The 18,943-nt window shown below is 46.0% G+C and overlaps 1 long non-coding RNA gene across 2 annotated transcripts in view; it reads right to left on the reverse strand.

The window, feature by feature from the left end:
- LOC143770022 (uncharacterized) overlaps positions 1-18,943 on the reverse strand; it is a 237,057-nt gene that overhangs the window by 48,536 nt on the left and 169,578 nt on the right. Inside the window, exon 1 of one of the 2 annotated variants that reach the window (XR_013214522.1) lies at positions 4,273-4,289. The exons of the other annotated variant lie outside the window; for it this stretch is intronic. This is a non-coding gene — a long non-coding RNA (uncharacterized LOC143770022). Of the gene's footprint in view, positions 1-4,272; positions 4,290-18,943 lie in introns of those variants that run through there. 2 annotated transcript variants of the gene reach the window in all.

Here is an 18,943-nt window from a genome sequence, read left to right on the forward strand (position 1 = left end):
ACCGCGATATTATAACAAAGTGTTTCTTTTCCAGGTACTTCCATGCTTCCACACCTAGTTCACGTTACTTTTACTGAAACAGTTTTTATTACTTCTTGTTCACTGTAAGCACCCTTGGATAGAATATCTTCTGTCATCTCCTATCGCGTCAAATCGTTTGACAAGTGGAATCATACTAACATTTTCCCATGTATTTTGTATTCACGACATATTGTTGATCTTGTCTTGTTTCGTTTTTCTATTTTATGTATACTCTAGTTATCTGCAATAAGGAAATTCTGATGAAGGTCCTATGAGGGACCGAAAACGTTTAGGCTGTGTGCACACGTATAATGGTCCACTGCGGATTTTTGCGCAGCAGATTTGATAAATCTGCAGGACAAAAACGCTGCGTGATTGCTGCAGATTTATCGCGAATTTAGAGCGGATTTACTGCAGTTTTCCTGCGGATTTCACTGCGGTTTTACAACTGCGGTGTTCTATAGGAGCAGCTGTAAAACCGCTGCGGAATCCGCAGAAAGAAGTGACATGCTACGGAATGTAAACCGCTGCGTTTCCGCACGTTTTTTTCCGCAGCATGTGCACAGCGTTTTTTTGTTTCCCATAGGTTTACATTGTAATCCGCAGCGTTTTCCGCATCGTGTGCACATACCCTTAATTTAATCAGTAAGAAGAAATATGAATGGCACTGAGAAAAACCGATCTTAGTACTCACTGTTAAAGGATGAATGAGCTCTGAATCACGGACACATTCCAGAAACCTTCACCTTGCTGGAGGTGCTTGCTATGAAGAAGGTGCATACAAAGTCCAATAAAACAAGAAAAAAGCAGCAGCACTCCAATTGTTGGTGAAAAAAACAACCTTAGTCCTTTATTACATAATAAAGATCATGGACAAGGTATTGCGGGTAAAACAAGTGCAGATTATGCAGGCAATAGGACGACGGCCGTTTCACGCAATAAGCGCTTCCACGGGTCTGTTGTTTCACCAACAATTGGAGTGCTGTTGTTTTATTACACTTAGTTTAATCTATTTGGTCTAGATGTACAATATAGAAGGAATCATTTTTTTCAAATACTGAGTGCCAAGTAATTTTTTTGCCTAAGATCTGACTGGCGACAGCTCAGAGATCACAGACCACTCCTGGCGATTCTGCTGCTTCACATCAACATAGTAGCTGCTTCTGTTTGGAGCTGCTCTGTCAACTAGGTGAGACTTCTGATGTCATGCTGATTGACACCCAGCTCCCCCTAGTTAGACAGCGGGGATCAGACTGTCTATCAGCATGACATCAGCAGTCACGCCACGGCCCATCAACTGAGCAGAAGAAAAGCAGCTGCTCTGTCTATGTGATGCCAATGGAAACAGCAGAATCAATTACAGGAGTGGTATGTGACCTCCCAGGGCCAGTAGAGATTGGCACCGGGCACAACAGACAGGTAGTTAGCAACTATATGGCTGTTAGTCCTTGGCCCATAAGAGAAAAATATAATAAACCTAAATAACAGTGGCATAGAGTGCAATGGACACTTTGGACCAGGGCTTCCCAGCATGTTGGTCAGATGTATGGGCCCTCATAGCATTCTAAATCCTAGAAGGAAATATGTGTTTCCCCCCCCTTTCAGCATTATCCAGTAATGTCCCCTATCCTGGGTTCATCCTGGCCCCATCCTGACATATATGCTCCCAATCCAGGGAAATATGTTCCCCATCCTGGACCTATCCAGGTATATAGGTATATACTGTATGTTCCCTATCCTGGATCCATCCTGGTATATATGCTCCCAATCCTGGGCTCATCCTGGTATATATGTCCCCAATCCTCATATATGTTACCAATCCTGGTATATGTCCCTCATCTTGGCCCCATTCTGGTGTAGATGTTGCTTATCCTGGACCTCATCTTGTTATATATGTGCCCCATCTCTATCCTGCCCCAAGATCCTGCTCCGTGTATCTCCATCCTTCCCCATGATCCTGCTCCAGGTGTCTCCATCCTGCCCCATCTATCTCCATACCTCCCTATCTGTCTCCATCCTGCCCATGATACTCCACCACGTGTCTGCATCCTGCACCATATCTCCATCCTGCCCCATGATACTGCACTATGTGTCTCCATCTTGCCCCATGTTCCTGCCCCATCTGTCTCTATTCCTCCCTATCTGTCTCCATCCCTCCCTATCTATCTTCATCCAGCCCCATGATCCTGCTCCATCTGTCTCCATCCTGCCCCATCTGTCTCCATCCTGCCTCATCTGTCTCCATCCTGCCCCATGTCTCCATCCTGCACCATGTCTCTCCATCCTGCCCCATCAGTCTCCATCCTGCCCCATGTCTCTCCATCCTGCCTCATCTGTCTCCATCCTGCACCATGTCTCTCCATCCTGCCTCATCTGTCTCCATCCTGCCCCATCTGTCTCCATCCTGCCTCATCTGTGTACATCCTGCCCCATGTCTCCATCCTGCACCATGTCTCTCCATCGTGCCCCATCTGTCTCCATCCTGCCCCATCTTCCTGCCCCATCTGTGTACATCCTGCCTCATGTCTCCATCCTGCACCATGTGTCTCCATCGTGCCCCATCTGTTTCCATCCTGCGCCATGTGTTTCCATCCTCCACCATCTCACATGGTGCAGGATCATGATGCAGGAAGGAGACAGATGGGGCAGGAAGAAGACAAATGTTCCATGTGGCTCCATCTTGCTGCACAAACATTTTGAGGCTTGCCGCTTTCAATAAAAATAATAATAAAAAAAACACTTTCTCCTTACCTGGCCGCGTTCCAGTGGCGATGTCCAAGCCAGGCATTTCAAGCGGGGACTCGCCAGCGAATGACAATGATGTCATACGCCGGTAACGTGTGTGCTGACATCAGCTGCCAGCCTCCTATTGGCTGGCGGCTTTTAACTATTGCCGTGCGGGCCCACAATAGAGTTTAACTGAACCTGCGTCTCGGACTGCACCCGCAGAATCCTGCAGAATCCTGCAGCTGGGGCCCGGTGAGCAGAAGAGAGGGGGCCCGATGTGGACCCCCTCTGTTCACCGGGCTCCATACGCCATTCAGAGCAGTAGTGCCCTGATGGCGGCCCTGAGGATACGTTCACACAACCGTATTTTCAGTCTTAGAATAGTATTCTGTGTATGAAAAAGCAGACAGCATTCAAACCAATATTATTCAACGGGGCAGAGCAGATGAGCAATTTTTTCCACTGACCGAATCTGTGTGTGAAAAAATGGTGACAAACACGAGTTTAGTCTGTAAATCGAAGGAGACTCTACTGTTCTAATCTATGGGTGTGAAAAAATACTGACGCCATGCGGAGCCACAGTGTAGCATTCAGTTTTTATGGATACATTGTAATTCTGTAAAAAAGAAAGTGTAAAGGGTCTTGTAAATAATTAATAGCTGCTTCTGTAAAAACAAATTTGAATGTTTTTTTAGATGCTCGTGTGAACCTACCCTCACTTTGATCTTTGTTTAATTAATTAAAAGGCTGGTAATATTACTATAAAAATAAATAAATTAACATATTTGGTATTAATGCATTCATAAAACTCACCTATCAAAAATCTGAAATTAATTAACCTGATTGGTGAACAAAAAAAAATAAAAAAAATAAAAACGCCAGAATTACGGGTTTTTTTTCTTACCATTCCTCCCTAAAAAAATACAATAAAAAGTAATTAAAACATCTTATGTCCCCCAAAATAGTATCATTGCAAACATCAGTTTGGTGACAAAAAAAACACATTATTTTCTACAAACTTCTGAATTTTTGTTCACCACTTTAAAAAAATAAAAAGGAAGTTTGCTATCACCATAAGGCCGGTTTCACACGTCAGTGGCTCCGGTACGTGAGGTGACAGTTTCCTCACGTACCGGAGACACTGACACACGTAGACCCATAAAAATCAATGCATCTGTTCAGATGTCATTGATTTTTTGCGGACCGTGTCTCCGTGTGCCAAACACGGAGACATGTCAGTGTTCGTGGGAGCGCACGTATTACACGGACCCATTAAAGTCAATGGGTCCGTGTAAAACACGGACCACACACGGACCTTCTCCGTCTGGGGTCCGTGTGCGTGCAGGAGACAGCGCTACAGTAAGCGCTGTCCCCCCCACTGGTGCTGAAGCCGCGATTCATATGTTCCCTGCAGCAGCATTTGCTGCAGAGAAAATATGAATAATAGTGTTTAAAATAAAGATCTATGTGTCCGCCGCCCTCCCACCCCCTGTGCGCCCCCCCCGCTGATCAGAAAATACTCACCCGCTCCCACGTTGGCTGTCACTCCTTCCTCTCTGCCCCGCGCCTCCTACTGTATGCGGTCACGTGGGGCCGCTCATTTTCAATCATGAATAGTCGGCTCCGCCCCTATGGGAGGTGAAGCCACATATTCATGACTGTAAATGATCGGCCCCACGTGACCGCATACCCTAGAAGCCGCGGCCAGACCAGGAAGCAGCGAGGGAGGCGGGTAAGTATTTTCTGAACAGCGGGGGGAGCGCACAGGGGGTGGGGGGGCGACGGACACATAGATCTTTATTTTAAACACTATTATTCATATTTTCTCTGCAGCAAATGCTGCTGCAGGGAACATATGAATTGACCACTCCCTGAAGAAGCTACGTGTGAAACGCGCGTTGGAGTGTGGAGTTCAGGCACAGGAACGGTATCATGAGCATTGGTAAGGTCCTTTACATGCACTTTGCACTTTTAATTGACTATATCTCTTAGGGGATGTGGGATAAGTACTATATAGGGATTTTTACCCCTCATTGAATATTGGCATTAAGGGCCACTAGCACTGTGCACTATGCACTTTATACTTCACATCATTTAGAGAAGAGGATAATAAATCCATGGTATTTGAATGCACTATTGGTATGTACTTTTACTGGCTGGTTCTTACCATGGCTCATGTTTACATGGATATGTGAATTGGAGGCAAAGGCGTCATTAAGTACTATATATTATATTGAATGTTATAGCAATTTGCCTCTGTACCAATTTTTGTAAATTATACTTTGTGCCTCCTCCGGATTTCTGTGTTTTGTTTTGTTGAGTGTCCTTATATTATCATAATAAAATATTTGGTTTTATAAACTATGTGTTATTAGTGATATTTCCAGGTGGTTTTTTAGGTTATATGCTTGCGGTCCTACTTGGAATAATAAGAATATTGGGTTAGAATTTTCTCCTTTGTTTTTTGGTAAAACATATGAATCGCGGCTTCAGCACCAGTGGGGGTGGGGGGGAACATATGAATCGCGCTTCAGCACGATGCAGGGTACCAGACGCGTGGGTACCACACGCTCCGTGTGGTACCCACTCGCCATACGGGCGGCACACGTGTGCCGCACGTATGGCCTGCGTGAGTTCCCAGGCACACGGACACGGATAACTCCGGTACCGATTTATTCCGGTACCGGAATTATCTGGACGTGTGGGACAGCCCTTATGATACTGACCTAGAGCACACTGACCTACTGACCTAGGTTCCCAGGTCATTTTTACAACACGATGAACGCTGTAAAGACAAAACCCAACGACCAAACGAGTTCAGAATATCATGTTTTTCACCATTTTATCGCATTGAATTATTTCCTTTGTTTTTCGGTAGATGATATGATAAAATGAACGGCGTCAATCAATATTCCATAGCTCAAATGGCTTTGTTGATGGAAAAATAAAGTTACAGCTTTTGTTAAAAGAGGAGGAACAAAATAAAGGCTATGTGCACACGTTGCGGATTCATGTGCAGATTATTCCGCGCAGAATTTGAAAAATCAGCAGGTAACACGCCCTGCGTTTTACCTGGGGATTACCTGCGGATTTACCATGGATTTACGGCAGTTTTTGTGCGGTTTTCACATGCGTTTTTACACCTTCGGATTCCAATTATAGAGCAGGTGTAAATCGCTGCGGAATCCGCACAAAGAATTGACATGCTACGGAAAATAAACCGCAGCGTTTCCATGCGGTTTTGTTTTTCCATAGGTTTACATGGTACTGTACAACACATGGAAAACTGCTGCGAATCCGCAGCCAAATCCAAAACGTGTGCACAAACCCAAAAAGTGTAAAAAGTTTTTTTGTTTTTTTTTTATAACCACAAAGGGATTGGGTAAGGGTATGTGTCCACGTTCAGGATTGCATCAGGATTTGGTCAGGATTTTCCATCAGTATTTGTAAGCCAAAACCAGGACTGGAACAATTAGAGGAAAAGTATAACAGAAACATATGCACCACTTCTGCATTTATCACCCACTCCTGGTTTTGGCTTACAAATACTGATGGAAAATCCTGACCAAATCCTGATGCAATCCTGAACGTGGACACATACCCAAAGGGTATGTGTCCACGTTCAGGAAACGCTGCGTTTTTGACGCTGCGTTTTTCCGCAGCGTCAAAAACGCAGCGTCCAGATGTTACAGCATAGTGGAGGGGATTTCATGAAATCCCGACTCCACTATGCCTTAAAAAACCCATGCGTTTTTGCCGCGAAAACGCATGCGCGGTGCGTTTTTTCAAAACGCAGCATGTTGCTACAATGAGCAAAACACGCAGGCACACCGCAGGTGACCTGCCAGTGACCTCAGGTGCAGTTTTGGTCCGGATTTTACTTGTATAAAATCCTGACCAAAGCCTGAAGCAAGCCTGAACGTGGACACATACCCTAAGGCCGGCCTCACACTGGGCATAAGACAATACGCCACGTATTATACGTCCGTACTACGGCCGTAATACGGAGAAATGTTCCCAAAATATTGATCCGTAGTCAGGGTGTGTCAGCGTATTTTGCGCATGGCATCCTCCGTATGTAATCCGTATGGCATCCGTACTGCGAGATTTTCGCGCAGGCTTGCAAAACCGACATCTAATGGATTTATGTGCTCAAATGTTCGGGAAAACATATATACAGTATATATATATATATATATATATATATATATATATGTCATTGAGACACATATATATATATTCTGTATTTAGATTTCATTCAGCGCGATATGTGTTAAAAGCCGGTAATTCAATTGCCGGCTTCTCATTTCTCCTGCACAAACCCGACATGATATGAGACATGGTTTACATACAGTAAACCATCTCATATCCCCTTTTTTTTTTGCATATTCCACACTACTAATGTTAGTAGTGTGTATGTGCAAAATTTCAGCGCTGTAGCTGCTGAAATAAAGGGTTAAATGGCGGAAAAAATTGGCGTGGGCTCCAGCGCAATTTTCTCCGCCAGAATGGTAAAGCCAGTGACCGAGGGCAGATATTAATAGCCAGGAGAGGGTCCATGGTTATTGGCCCCCCCGTGGCTAAAAACATCTGCCCCCAGCCACCCCAGAAAAGGCACATCTGGAAGATGCGCCTATTCTGGCACTTGGCCACTCTCTTCCCACTCTCTGTAGCGGTGGGATATGGGGTAATGAAGGGTTAATGCCACCTTGCTATTGGAAGGTGACATTAAGCCAGATTAATAATGGAGAGGCGTCAATTATGACACCTATCCATTATTAATCCAATAGTACGAAAGGGTTAAAAAACACACACACACATGATTTAAAAGTATTTTAATGAAATAAACACAGCGGTTGTTGTAATAATTTATTGTTCTCTCAATCCATCAGGAACACCCTCGCTTGGAAAAATAATAAACGCACAAGATACATACCTTCTGGTGAACCGTCTCGTCCCACGAAGTAATCCATCTGAAGGGGTTAACTAATATTACAGGCAGGAGCCCTGCTAAATGCAGCTGTGCTCCGTGCTTGTAATTCCCCAGCGAATGAATGAAATGTAGGTCATTGACCTACATTTCCTTCAGTCGCGGTGATGCGCCCCCTGGTGGATGTCCTCATATGACCTGGAGCGTGGGAAAAAGTTCCCAGGCTGCAGTTCATGAGAACATCCACCAGAGGGCGCCTCACCGCGACTGAAGGAAATGTAGGTCAATGACCTACATTTCATTCATTCGCTGGGGAATTACAAGCACGGAGCACAGCTGCATTTAGCAGGGCTCCTGCCTGTAATATTAGTTAACCCCTTCAGATGGATTACTTCGTGGGACGAGACGGTTCACCAGAAGGTATGTATCTTGTGCGTTTATTATTTTTCCAAGCGAGGGTGTTCCTGATGGATTGAGAGAACAATAAATTATTACAACAACCGCTGTGTTTATTTCATTAAAATACTTTTAAATCATGTGTGTGTGTTTTTTAACCCTTTCGTACTATTGGATTAATAATGGATAGGTGTCATAATTGACGCCTCTCCATTATTAATCTGGCTTAATGTCACCTTCCAATAGCAAGGTGGCATTAACCCTTCATTACCCCATATCCCACCGCTACAGGGAGTGGGAAGAGAGTGGCCAAGTGCCAGAATAGGCGCATCTTCCAGATGTGCCTTTTCTGGGGTGGCTGGGGGCAGATGTTTTTAGCCACGGGGGGGCCAATAACCATGGACCCTCTCCTGGCTATTAATATCTGCCCTCGGTCACTGGCTTTATCATTCTGGCGGAGAAAATTGCGCGGGAGCCCACGCCAATTTTTTCCGCCATTTAACCCTTTATTTCAGCAGCTACAGCGCTGAAATTTTGCACATACACACTACTAACATTAGTAGTGTGGAATATGCAAAAAAAAAGGGGATATGAGATGGTTTACTGTATGTAAACCATGTCTCATATCCTGTCGGGTTTGTGCAGGAGAAATGAAAAGCCGGCAATTGAATTACCGACTTTTCACTAACACCGCTGCGTATTTCTCGCAAGTCACACTGCTGGTCAGTGTGGAATCCGTATTTTTCTCGCCCCCATAGACTTTCATTGGCGATTTTTTTGCGCAACACGGTGACAAACGCAGCATGCTGCGATTTTGTACGGCCGTAGAAAGCCGTATAATACTGAACCGTAATATACGGCTAATAGGAGCAGCCCCATTGAGAATAATTGTGCCGTTTATTTTGCGAGTTTTACGGACGTAGTTTATGCGCTCATACGTCCGTAAAACTCGCTAGTGTGAGGCCGGCCTAACAGTGGTTTTGATTAGCAGGTTTTTTTATTTATTTATTTATTTTTGTTTGGGGTTTTATTTATTTTTTATGTATGTTTTTATTTCCAATTTATTTCACATAGTGTGTGGATGACCAGGTCATAAGACCTTCGGGGGCATTATTAGGAGAATTTAATATTCCATATATATACTGTGTGTGTTATAGATATTTATATATAATTAATCTTTTTACTTGAGCAATTCCGTTAATGAACCATGCCCCCCACCATATTCACAAACAGAGCGGCCAACCCTATCTAGCCAACATTCCCTCACATCATACAGGTGACCTCACAGCTACTAGGTAATGAGAGAGCGTTCTACCTGTCATAATGGCCTCAGGGTGTAGGACATTCTACTGGCAGCCCACAAGTTATTAGCAACCCGCCTGGTACCATCAAGACATCATGGCTTCTCACAAGAAAAGCAGGAGATCCCATCCCAGAAGGAGAAGGACTCGCAGACCCCATAAAATGGGTAAATGTTATTGAGCCTACACTAAACAGTATAACCTCCATTATAATGCTATACATGTAATTCTTGGCAATGGGCAACCTTATATTTATACATTGGCTTCTTCTAGGTCATAAACGTAGACACCGTTATTATTCCAGAAGGCGGATGTAGCAGAACCAGGAATAACCCCTTACTGCTGTCACCGATGACCACTTCTCTCCTGATCGAGTCCACTGGGGAAGTTGAAATCAAGAAATTCAGAACTTCATAATCTGTCAATAAATCAGCATAAGGGCACCGGCATGAAATAAACGACCATGAGCAGATTGCAGTCTCTTCTCTTAGTTTTTTAGAACTAAAATTATTTAGATAAAATAAGGTAAAACAGGACTTATAGTGGATATAAAAAGAATCAATAGTGGATATAAAAAGAATCATTTTAGAATTTTTTTCCACTTTTAAAGTCACCTGTAATCTGTACAAATCCACTGCAAAACAAACGGAAATCTTTTTGGATGGGAAAATAAAAAAATAAAATTAACCCCTTTCTGACCTCGGATGGGATAGTACGTCCGAGGTCAGAACCCCCGCTTTGATGTGGGCTCCGGCGGTGAGCCGCATCAAAGCCGGGACATGTCAGCTGTTTTGAACTATTAACTAGTTAAATGCCACTGTCAAACACAGACAGCGGCATTTAACTACTGCTTCCGGCCGGGCGGCCGGAAACGAGCGCATCGCTGACCCCCGTCACATGATCGGGGGTCAGCGATGCTTCTGCATTGTAACCATAGAGGTCCTTGAGACCTCTATGGTTACTGATCCCAGCTAGCTATTATTTTAAAAAATAAAAAATATATAAAAGTTTAAATCATCCCCCTTTCGCCCCATTCAAAATAAATCAATAAAAAAAAAAAATCAAACCTACACATATTTGGTATCGCCGCGTTCAGAATCGCCCGATCTATCAATAGAAAAAAGCATTAACCTGATCGCTAAACAGCAAAGTGAGAAAGAAATTCGAAACGCCAGAATTACGTTTTTTTGGTCGCTGCGACATTGCATTAAAATGCAATAACGGGCGATCAAAAGAACGTATGTGCACTAAAATGCTATCATTATAAACACCAGCTCGGCACGCAAAAAATAAGCCCTCAACCGACCCCAGATCATGAAAAATGGAGACGCTACGGGTATCAGAAAAAGGATGATTGGGTGACTTTCTTGCCGTTGGCCGAGTTTGCCCTTAATAATCGGGCCAGTTCGGCTGCTTTGGTTTCGCCTTTTTTTTGTAATTTAGGTTTCCATCCTCGTTTTTCTTCAGGGCAGGTTGAGCCTTCTGATTGTCCTGGTGTAGTGGAGCGCCCCCACACCGCCGCAGGGCCGAGGGGTACCCGGAGCCGGGCCTCTGGGATCTCAGTCCTGGGGTTGTCACGGTGGCTAGACCCGGTCCGTGGCCCTGTCCGTCAGTGGGGGACGTCCGGTGCAATAAGTGGTGTTAACGGTGCAGTTGTGGGGTGCAGGTCGCGGTAAATAACGAGGACACCAGGTTGCAGTCTCTTTACCTCTTTACTGGAGATCTCTGAGTCCTCAGTCCAGAATACGGTTCACCAGGCTGCGCAAGTCCGGCCGGTCCAATGCCACCTCCAGAGTTCTCTTCACAGGTGGAAATCAGTGCCTTCCTTCTTAGCGCTGTGTGTTGTAGTCCTTCCCTGCTGTGCTCACGGAAAGTACCCCACAACTGTTGTGTCTGTTTCTTAAGTTCCCTCACAACTCGATTAGATGTTCCTCTCTTATTCCATCCCTCCCTGTTATTCAGGTTGGAACGGCACCCGTTTGTCAGGTAGGCCTGGAGTTCTTCCGGGACCCTAGTGACGCCCCTCTCCCGCAATTGCCCCCCAAGACTTCATAGGTGATATGTGGTAGACAGCCCGCCTGAGACTGACTGTCCTGCCGCTGTTTGGAGTATGGCTTAAAGCTGTATATTATTCCACTCCCTCGGCGTTCCGGCCACCGGTAATGCGCCTCAGCAAGGTGCTGCCTCTTTCAACAAAACCCCTGCTGGTATTCTCCGTCTGCTTGATCTCGTTTCTCACTCAGCACAATCTATCTCGCTTCTAGTCCTTTCTTGGGCACCGCCGCTATGCTGAGCAGGCACGGTCCCGTTACGTTCTTTCCTATGCCAAGCCTCTGCCAGGATCCCACCCCTGGCAGAGACCCTACTGTCTCTTCCTCCACAACACCCTCTCTCACTAGGTGTTGCTTCGTTCAATCCAGTCAGCGTTCTCTCCTAACTTCCTGCCTGACCCCCAGTTTACCCACTATGGTGGGGAGTGGCCTAATGAATAGCACCCTTAGCTCCCCCCGGAGGCCCAGCTGTGAAACATATTGGTGTCTGTGATACCTGATTGGAGGAACTCCTTCAGTGCCATCGAACGCACCATGGCTCCCCTTAGTGGCGGAGCCACAGTACTGCAACGACCAGGACTCTGGGGCGCTGCAGTAGATTCTGTGATGGACAGGTTACAGCAGATTTGGACTCATGTGGTAGACGATTTGACGTTGTCTCAGGAAAAGGCTCAGCGTTTTGCTAACCGCCGTCGGTGTGTTGGTCCTCGGCTTCGTGTGGGGGATTTAGTCTGGTTATCTTCTCGTCATGTTCCTATGAAGGTTTCTTCTCCTAAGTTCAAGCCTCGGTTTATTGGTCCTTATAAGATCTCTGAGATTATCAATCCAGTCTCTTTTCATTTGGCTCTTCCAGCCTCTTTTGCCATCCACAATGTTTTCCATAGATCTTTTTTGCGGAGATATGTGGTGCCTGTTGTTCCCTCTGTTGATCCTCCTGCCCCGGTGTTGGTTGAGGGGGAGTTGGAATATGTGGTTGAGAAAATTTTGGATTCTCGTTTTTCGAGGCGGAGGCTTCAGTATCTTGTTAAGTGGAAGGGTTATGGCCAGGAGGATAATTCTTGGGTGGTTGCCTCCGATGTCCATACTGCCGATTTGGTTCGTGCTTTTCACTTGGCTCGTCCTGATCGGCCTGGGGGCTCTGGTGAGGGTTCGGTGACCCCTCCTCAAGGGGGGGTACTGTTGTGAATTCCGCTCTTGGGCTCCCTCCGGTGGTTGTAAGTAGCACTTTTGTGAATTCTGCTCTTGGGCGCCCTCCTGTGGTTTTGACTGGTATAGCTGCTTCTTGGATTTAGCTTTAGCAGCTGCTTCCACTGATCGTCTTTCTGGCTCGGCTATTTTAGTCTGGCCCTAGCCCTCAATCTATGCCAGTTGTTTGTCAATTGTTCCTGCTTGGAGCCACTGCTCTTTTGGATTTCCCTGACACTCTATCCAGTTCAGCAAAGATAAGTCCTTGCTTGTCTTTTTGCAGTCCATTTGTTGTGGACTTTATTGTTCAGCACATTCTATGTTTTGCTCATTTGTCCAGCTTATCAGTATGGATCTATTTAGCTAAGCTGGAAGCTCTGGGCTTTAAATTTTGCCCTCCACACCTTTAGTCAGGTGTGGAGATTTTTGCATATCTCTGCGGCGGACTTTTTCTAGTTTTTATTACTGACCGCACAGTGTTCTTTCCTTACTATGTATATAGCTAGAAGTGGCCTCCTTTGCTAAATCTTGTTTCATACTACGTATGTCATTTCCTTCTCCTCTCACAGTCAATATTTGTGGGGGGCTATCCTATCCTTTGGGGATTTTCTCTGAGGCAAGATAGCTTTCCTGTTTCTACCTTTAGGGGTAGCTAGTTCTCCGGCTGTGACGAGGTGTCCAGCGAGTGACAGGAACATCCCACGGCTACTTCTAGTGTTGTGTTAAGATCAGGAACTGCGGTCTGTATAGTTACCACCTGCTCAGAGCTAGTCGCATGTCGCTCCTAAATTACCAGTCCATAACAGGACTGGTCTGGAGGATATCAAGAGATCCAAATGGTTTAGGGATCTGGAGGACTATCATAACGGTAGAATTTATGGTTGGCAATTTAGAAATTCTATGCCAAACAGATCCGTACCAGTATCGGGCCGTCCTAGGGGTGGTCCGAAGAGGATGAGGAAGTTTCAGAGACGGATGACTCCACAATCTTCATTTGGTTTTACTGGTGGGGAATCAGACTCTACCGACGATGGTGGAGGGATGAATGTGGATACAGCTCGTTTTTTAGCCAAGGAAATAGTGGACGTGTCCCAAGAAGACGGAGGAGCCACAGGGGTGGCAGGAAACACAGGAAAAAGGAACCAAGGACTGATGACCAGATCCAAAGTGAAGAGGAAGTAGGAGAATCATCATCATTGGTGGTAAATATATCTTCATTATCTCTTTCAGATTTACAAGTAAGGGTGCTCTCCAGGGGGCTATCGTTTTGTCCCATGGGTAGCACCAACTGGTTTAACCTTGATAATGATTTATTTTCTTTTTTTCGCCGTCTAAAATTGGCGGTGTTTTTTTCGGATAAAGAGAAAGCTGTGACCTTACCTCTGCAAACACAACTCTCACTTGATAAGTTTGGTCTCTATGGTAAGAGTGACTTTGTGCCTCCAATACAGGATCCGGTTATAGAGACTTTTTGTAAATTGGTGAAGGCTGATATAGCCAAGTTGAAAAATAATGGGAGGAGATTGGGTCGTCCTAATTTGACCTTTGCGGAACGGAAAGAGATTGGGATACTGAGGAGGAATAAATCCATCACCATAAAGCCAGCCGACAAGGGCGGGGCTTTGGTGGTGATGGATACCTCTCAGTATATTGGTGAGATACGGTTGCAGCTTTCAGATATTGATGTTTATGAAAGATTGCAGGTAAACCCAACCCAGAGATTCAAATTGGAACTGGATTGATTGATTGATGGGGCACTGGAAAGTGGTCTCATCGATATGAAATTGGCAAAATATCTAAAAGTTGAGTATCCCGTGGTTCCGGTTCTGTACACCTTTCCGAAGATCCACAAGGATCTTCAGAGACCCCCTGGTTGCCCGATTGTGTCGGGCAGGGGGTCTCTATGCAATAAAGTGGCGATCTTTTTGGATCGCTTACTAAGGAAGTTTGCTGCTTCTGCACTCTCTTATGTATGAGATACAAGTGACTTCATAAGATCTTTGGAGGGTGTGCAGGTTGTGGAATCCACGTGGCTGGTTTCGTTTGATGTAACATCCCTGTACACCTCCATTGAGCATGCCAGGGGATTGTCAGCGGTTGGTGTGGCGCTTGCCGGCTCCGACATGGACCCGGACTGTGCACGGTTCGCCCTGGCGCTGCTGGAGTTCATCCTCGGGAGGAATTATTTTCTCTTCGGGGATGATTACTACCTGCAGCGCCGCGGGACAGCCATGGTGTCCAATGTGGCCCCCACTTTTGCTAACATCTACAAGGCTGTCCTGGAGGACGAACATGTGTACAGTTCGCGGTTTTGGGGCCATGTTAGGGGCTGGCGGCGCTATATCGATGACATCTTCCTGATATGGGATGGTGACAGGGATGAGCTTGAACATTTTCATTTATATTTGAATAACATCTATCCTGGGTTGGGTTTTACCATGGATTGCTCTCAGATGAGCATGCAATTCCTTGATACTTGTGTTTACAAGATGGATGGGTTTTTGCATACGGATCTGTTCGTTAAGCATACGGACAGAAATAATCTACTACATTTTTCCAGTGAACATCCGCGTCGGATGGTGGAGTCTCTGCCATGGATCCAATTATTGAGAGTCAGAAGAATTGTTTCTTGTGATTCTTTCATTGATGATAGACTTACTGAGATGTGTCAGAAATTCTTGTCAAGGGGTTATTCCAGGGTCGATCTTGACAAGTTTAAAATGAAGGCCTTGACTAAAAAACGTGATGAGCTTCTTATACCTAAAGTGTCTGCTGAATCAAACAAAAGAATAACGTTTGTTACAGTGTATAATGGTTTGAGTAATAAGATCTCGGATGTCATACGTAGACATTGGTCATTATTGAGTAAGGGTCATGTCGATATTAATGAGTTCCAAGTACCTCCTTTATTTTCTTATAGGAGGAATAGGAACCTTAAGGACGAGTTGGTTATGTCAGATGTTGGTAGTTTTAGGAGAGACGTACAAACCACTCTTAGCCGTCCTAGCTTGGGAAATTTCCCTTGTCTTGGATGCGCATGTTGTAACAACTTAGTAAAAGGTGCATCCTTCCATCATCCATAAACTGGAAAGAGGTACGAAATACGGAAACGCTATACATGTAAGAGCAGCTTTGTTGTTTATGTCCTCAGCTGCCCATGTGGTCTCTTCTATGTGGGGGAGACCACGAAGGAGGTTAAAGCGAGTATCAGCAAACACAAAAGCACTATTAGAACGAAATTAATTGAACTTCCGGTACCGAGACATTTTCATGAAATGGGCCATTCGGTTAATCAATTGAGGTACAGGGTTATAGACGATGTACCCATGCCAAGACGAGGTGGAGATCGCGTTACTCTCCTGAAGAGAAAAGAATTAAAATGGATATTTGAATTGGACACTCTTTTCCCCAAAGGATTGAATATAGAATACCAACAGAATTGTTTCCTCTGAGGTTTTGTTGCGTTATCTCATCGGTATAATGTTTTTAACTGTATTATATATTCTTTGTTTGCCTTGTTTTTTATATTGTACAGATTATTTGGGTAGTTTGATGCACACTCCGATTAATCTTTTGTCCCTTCTTTTGAGGGATAATTGTTGAGTATCAGTGATAAAGGGGTTAACCATGTGGCCGTCTATTTGAGGCCGATTGGTGTCCCAGGGATTATTGATAACATTATTTATATGAACATTGATTTATGAAGGAGATTATGGGGCTTTACTATATGGCTAATAAGCTTTGATGTTTGTTATATTATGTCCCTTACCTATTTAATGAGGGTTATTCTATAATTATATTATGGTTACATGTCCCCATTTAGCCTTAAAGGCGATACGCTGTGTTTGGATATATACCTTTCGGAGACTGGCTGTCTATGCTATTATGCCCCTTGTGTCAATGGCCACTTTAGGCTGAATGTGCCTGCCTCCGTTAGATCGCAAATGCTAAGCAGCATTAGGCTGGGCAAATACCAGCATGGGAGACTGGCTGGGAATTCTTCACCCCATAGGGGTGGAGCCGCATATTCATCACTGTAATGAGCGGTACCACGTGACCGCTCATACAGGAAGAAGCTGCGGCGCGGAGAGGAAGTGTCGAGGGAGCCGGGTGAGTATTTTAATAACAGCGGTCGGGGGCACAGGGGGTGGGAGGGGGGAGGTTGGCGGGAAGTTTATTTAACAAAAAAAACAATGATTTTTCATTCCTTCTCCCCAGCGAACGCTGCTGGGAATGAACGAATTCCGGCTTCAGCACCAGATGCACGGGACAGCGCTTATTTCTAGCGCTGTCTCCTGCACGGTCCGTGTGGTACCCAGTCGGCACACGGCTGCCGCACGTGTGCCACACTGATGTGCCACGTGAGCACACGGACACCTCCGGTACCGATTTTTCCGGTACCGGAATTATCTGGACGTGTGAGACTGCCCTTAGAACTCGTATGTGAAAATCTTACATCTATCTGTGTTTTTAACGAATATAACTTGCACCTATTATGACTATCAGGGCTCACTCACACTGGCGTATAGCACTGCTGAGTACTATGCGATGTTTTGTCAGATAGCTCTCGGCACAATGTTATTCTATGGGGCTAGTGCAATCTGCGATTGTTTTCTCATGACGATTCTGCCTCATGATCCTGAACCATCTCTCTCATCCTGCCGCATCTGTCTCCATCCTTCCCCATCTGTGTCCATCCTTCTCCATGACTCCATCCTGCCCCATGTCTCCACCCTGCCCCATGTTTCTCCATTGTGCCTCATCTGTCTCCATCCTGCCCCATGATCCGGCTCCATGTGTCTACATCCTGCCTCATATATCCATCCTGCCCATGTGTTTCCATCCTTCCCCATGTGTTTCCATCCTTCCCCATGTGTTTCCATCCTTCCCCATGTGTTTCCATCTTGCCCCATCTGTCTCCATCCTGCCTCATGATCCTGCTCCATGTGTCTACATCCTGCCTCATATCTCCATCCTGCCTCATGCCTCCATCCTGCCCCATGTGTTTCCATCCTGCCCCATGTGTTTCCATCCTGCCCCATGTGTTTCCATCCTGCCCCATGTGTTTCCATCCTGCCCCATGTGTTTCCATCCTGCCCCATGTGTTTCCATCCTGCACCATGTGTCTCCTTCCTGCCCCATGTCTCCATTCTGCCTCATCTGTCACCATCCTGCCCCATGATCCTGCTCCATGTGTCTCCACCCTGCCCCATGTCTCCATCCTGCCCCATGTCTCCATCCTGCCCCATGTCTCTGCAGCACCCCAGAGTCCTGGTCGTTGCAGTACTGTTGCTCTGCCACTAAGGGGAGTGATGGTACGTCTGATTGCACTAAAGGAGTTCACCTGACCAGGTAACACACACCCACAATACAATTCACACTCCGGCCACCAGGGGGGGTGGTTCTATCTATTAGACCACTCCTCACACTTGGGTAAAACTGGGGGGTTGGACAGGAAGTGAGGGAGAAAGGAGCTGGGAAGAGCTCGAGAGAGGACCTGTCAGAGGTGGGATCCTGGCAGAGCCCTAGTGAACAGGAAAGAACGTTACGGAGCCGTGCCTGTGCTTACAGCGGCAGTCTCCTAGGAAAGGACAAGAAGCGAGAGGTATTGTGAAGGAGTGATAAACGGGAATACAGCGCAGGGGTGATAGGACCAGAAGGAGTCGTGCTGTAAGATCGAGGCAACATCCTTCTGAGGCGCAAAGTCAGTGGCCGGAACGCCGAGAAAGTAAGAGACTAAGCATTACTTCAAACCACGGCAGGACAGCCAATTATAGGTTGGCTGTCTCACTTGAACACCTAAGCAGACAACGGAGGCTGCTGTGGGAGAGGAGCGACTCTAGGGTCCCGGAAGAGCTCCTGGCCTACCCCGTCATACGGGTGCGTCCTAACCATATCATCTGGGGGACGGAGAGAACGAACATCAGAGACAGACACAACAGTTGTGAGGACTATCCCGGGGTGCTCAGCAGGGAATGACTACAACACACAGGCGCTAGAAGGTAGACACTGATTCCCACCTGCTAAGGGAACTCCGGATGTGCCTTTGGACCGGCCGGTCTCAGCCAGCCCAGTTAACAGTGCTCTGGATTGAGTATCTCGAAACCTTCAGTAAAGAGGTAAAGAGACTGCAACCCTGTGTCCTCGTTATTCATCGCACCCCGCACCACACATCATCACTCTCAACTTTTACTGGACGCCCCTTAGCAGGGTCACGGACCGGGTCTAGCCACCGTGACAATCCCAGAACCGAGACAGAGAGGCCCGGTACCGGGTACCCCTCGGCCCTGCGACGGTGGGGGCGCTCCAACTCCATCCTGCACCATGTGTCT

This window comes from Ranitomeya variabilis, chromosome 4 (genome assembly GCF_051348905.1).
Source record: "Ranitomeya variabilis isolate aRanVar5 chromosome 4, aRanVar5.hap1, whole genome shotgun sequence".
NCBI classification, from domain to species: Eukaryota; Metazoa; Chordata; class Amphibia; order Anura; family Dendrobatidae; genus Ranitomeya; species Ranitomeya variabilis.